The sequence below is a fragment of the Sapajus apella genome, unplaced genomic scaffold (genome assembly GCF_009761245.1).
Source record: "Sapajus apella isolate SASKATOON/1434 unplaced genomic scaffold, GSC_monkey_1.0 scaffold62, whole genome shotgun sequence".
NCBI classification, from domain to species: domain Eukaryota; kingdom Metazoa; phylum Chordata; class Mammalia; order Primates; family Cebidae; genus Sapajus; species Sapajus apella.
This window is the reverse complement of record NW_022437002.1, coordinates 11,184,171-11,187,506: the sequence shown is the minus strand read 5'-3', so window position 1 is coordinate 11,187,506 and position 3,336 is coordinate 11,184,171. Positions and strand designations below refer to the sequence as shown.

Below are 3,336 nucleotides of genomic sequence, written 5' to 3'. Positions count from 1 at the left end.
CTCTGTTGCCCAGGCTAGAGTGCAGTGGCACGATCTCAGCTCACTGCAACCTCCACCTTCCAGGTTCAAGCAATTCTCCTGCCTCAGCCTTCTGAGTAGCTGGGATTACAGGCACCTGCCACCACATCTAGCTAATTTTTGTATTTTTAGTAGAGATGGGATTTCACCATGTTGGCCAGGCTGGTCTCAAACTCTTGACCCTCAGGTGATCCACCTGTCTTGGCTTCCCAAAGTGCTGGGATTACAGGTGTAACCCACCATATCCAGCCCCTTTTATATTTCAAAAGGAGTAATTTCTAGTAGGATGGATGGATGGATGGATGGATGGATGGAAATGAAAACTCTTTTATGTCATGCTGAAGAGTTTGAGCTTTCTTCTAAAAGCAGAAAGGAAGTATAGATGGATTTTAAGCGGAGAGTAACACATACAGCTCTGTTTTTTTGAAAGATTACTCTGGTTACAGTTGGAAGATAGACTGGGGAGGAAGGGAAGAAGATGGGGGAAACATCAGTCTCAGAGAGAAAAAAAATGCAGATTCAAACTAAGTCAGTAGGAAGTTTTCATAATGATGAGATAATATATGTAATTTAAGTGTGGGTGGGGGATATTGAAAACTATTTAAAATTCTAAATACTGACTTTTAAGCCCTGTTTTGTAGGTATTACATGGCTTTAATACAAACTGTCTGTGTCTTCTTCCTGTATCTGTTGAAGGGATAATGACATGGTTGTAAAAGCTACATCCACACTTATAGTGACTGACTGATATAAGCGTGGTTTATGTAATCATATCTCATCAATCACTATAAGTGATTTCTTAGCCATGTTCTGCTGCATTCCCTTCACCTCCCTATGCACACATGTGGCCACCACATTTTCAAGGCACAAACAATAAATTTAACTGCTAAAGGAAATATTATAATAGAAGTTGAGAAATCAGATATGGTAATGGAAAGAGAGATGTTTAGCCTAGAGAAAATAACTTTCAAATATAAGGTATTCTAATACCTAGAAGTCTAAGTATAGTTGGTCTTTGCTAAGCAGAATTTGGACTAAGGGTTATAAGTTACAATAGGCAATTATCAGCTTAAAAAAGAACTCCTCAGTTCCCAAGATAACGAACAGTCCATAAGTTGTATGTTCTACAATCAGAGATCTTCAGGCAAAAAAGAAGGACCTCTGATGAGAGTAGGACTAAGACACTAAGAAGGAGGTTGGACTGGTTAATGCTTAAGGTTCCTTCCATCTCTAAGAGCAAAACAGAATATGTTACCAACTTTAACAGTGGGAGAAATAAATAATCTATACAAGCATAATAAGGATGTACTAGAACACACTGTCTTAGAGCTGCAGTGCTGAAAGGAAGCTCAGAGACTAAGTTCAGTGATTTTCAACTCTGACGTAACACTTTTTCAAATGAATTGTAATGGAACTCTACATATGCAATATATAAAAGTGATGTCTAGAGTAAGCCAGTTTTCTATGTTCAAATTTATGTTACTTATTTTAAAGCCAAATGCAAAACCAGGTAATTTGTACAAAAATTAGGAGATTAATTATATCAACCTCAGCATCTGGTTTATTTCTTTTATTTTTTTATTTTTTGAGACAGAGTCTCACTCTTGTTGCCCAGGCTGGAATGCAGTGGTGTGATCTCAGCTCACTGCAACCTCTGCCTCCTGGGTTTAAGCGATTCTCGTGCATCAGCCTCCTGATTAGCTGGGACTACAGGTGCCTGCCACCACACCTGGCTAATTTTTATATTCTTAGTAGAGAGGAGGTTTCACCATGTTGACCAGGCTAGTCTCAAACTCCTGATCTTAGGTGATCCACCAGCCTCGGCCTCCCAGAGTACTAAAATTATAGGTGTGAGCCACCGTGCCCAGCCAGCATCTGGTTTATTTCTATGCTGTGTTTTATTACAGAGAATCAATTTTTAAAAACCAATTCATACAAATAAATAGAAACAAATAATAACAGCCTCACTGTTTGCCTAATAATTTCAAGAGATTATTCATATAAACTGAGACAAAAGCCTGAAACAATAGCAGAAATATTTGTTTCAAAGCCGAATGCCTTCATTATTTAAAACTATGTACATTCTTCATAATATGTAAACACAAATAGAAAAGTGAGATAAAAGAATAAAAACTTCTGGTACACACTAAACCAGTATTATATTATTACTACATAGAGATGAGTTGCCCACTTAACTATTATGTTCAGTTAACACCTGAGCTCATACAACCGAGCTTTACCTGAATCATCACTATTATTATTAGGCACAGGACCTGTGTTCTATAGTTTCTTCTCCATAGAGTATGTACTTCCAATTAAAAAAAAAAAGACTAGATCAGAAGAAATGATCTTCATGTTTTTAATCAAGTGTACATTTATAAATAGTACAAATGTATACACAGAGATGGTGGAGAAACTTTATTCTGGGATGTCCAAATGGCAGGTAATTAGAGTGTACATGTTATTTTAAAAATGTATTTTTTTCAGTGTGAACTTCCCAGAAAAAAAAATTTAATAAAGAAAAATAGAAATATTTTTAAATAAATGAAATGCATCTTAAAATTGCAATTATAATAAAATGGGTATAGAATCTCTTAAGTAACCCCACAGAAGATTTGGAATCCATAATCTCCAATTGAAAAATGACATCTGTCATTTTACAAATAAAGCTAACACAGCACATTCAAGATGTAACTATTTGGTATTAGAATCAAAGTTGTTTCATAGAAATAAAAAGCTTTTAGGCCAGGCGCGGTGGCTCACGCCTATAATCCCAGCACTTTGGGAGGCCGAGGTGGGCAGATCACGAGGTCAAGAGAACGAGACCATCCTGGCCAACATGGTGAAACCCCATCTCTACTAAAAATATAAAAAATAGCCAGGCATGGTGCCACGTGCCTGTAGACCCAGCTACTCAGGAGGCTGAGGCGGAAGAATCACTTGAAACCAGGAGGCAGAGGTTGCAGTGAGCCGAGATTGTGCCACTGCACTGCAGCCTGGCGACAGAGCAAGACTCCATCTCAAAAAAAATGAAAGAAAAAGCTTTTACAGGCTGGGCGCGGTGGCTCAAGCCTGTAATCCCAGCACTTTGGGAGGCCGAGGCGGGTGGATCACGAGGTCAAGAGATCGAGACCATCCTGGTCGACATGGTGAAACTCCGTCTCTACTAAAAATACAAAAAATTAGCTGGGCATGGTGGCGCGTGCCTGTAATCCCAGCTACTCAGGAGGCTGAGGCAGGAGAATTGCCTGAGCCCAGGAGGCGGAGGTTGCGGTGAGCCGAGATTGCGCCATTGCACTCCAGCCTGGGTAACAAGAG

At 39.1% G+C, this 3,336-nt stretch overlaps 1 protein-coding gene and 1 long non-coding RNA gene across 10 annotated transcripts in view; both read right to left on the bottom strand.

The window, feature by feature from the left end:
• Nucleotides 1-3,336, bottom strand: part of MACF1 (microtubule actin crosslinking factor 1) — a 410,941-nt gene that overhangs the window by 278,880 nt on the left and 128,725 nt on the right. The window lies entirely within an intron of this gene.
• LOC116529564 lies at nt 255-2,810 on the bottom strand. The gene is made up of 3 exons (XR_004259545.1): nt 2,666-2,810; nt 1,336-1,340; nt 255-695 (listed from the first exon to the last, which is right to left on the bottom strand). It is a non-coding gene; the product is annotated as an uncharacterized LOC116529564 (long non-coding RNA).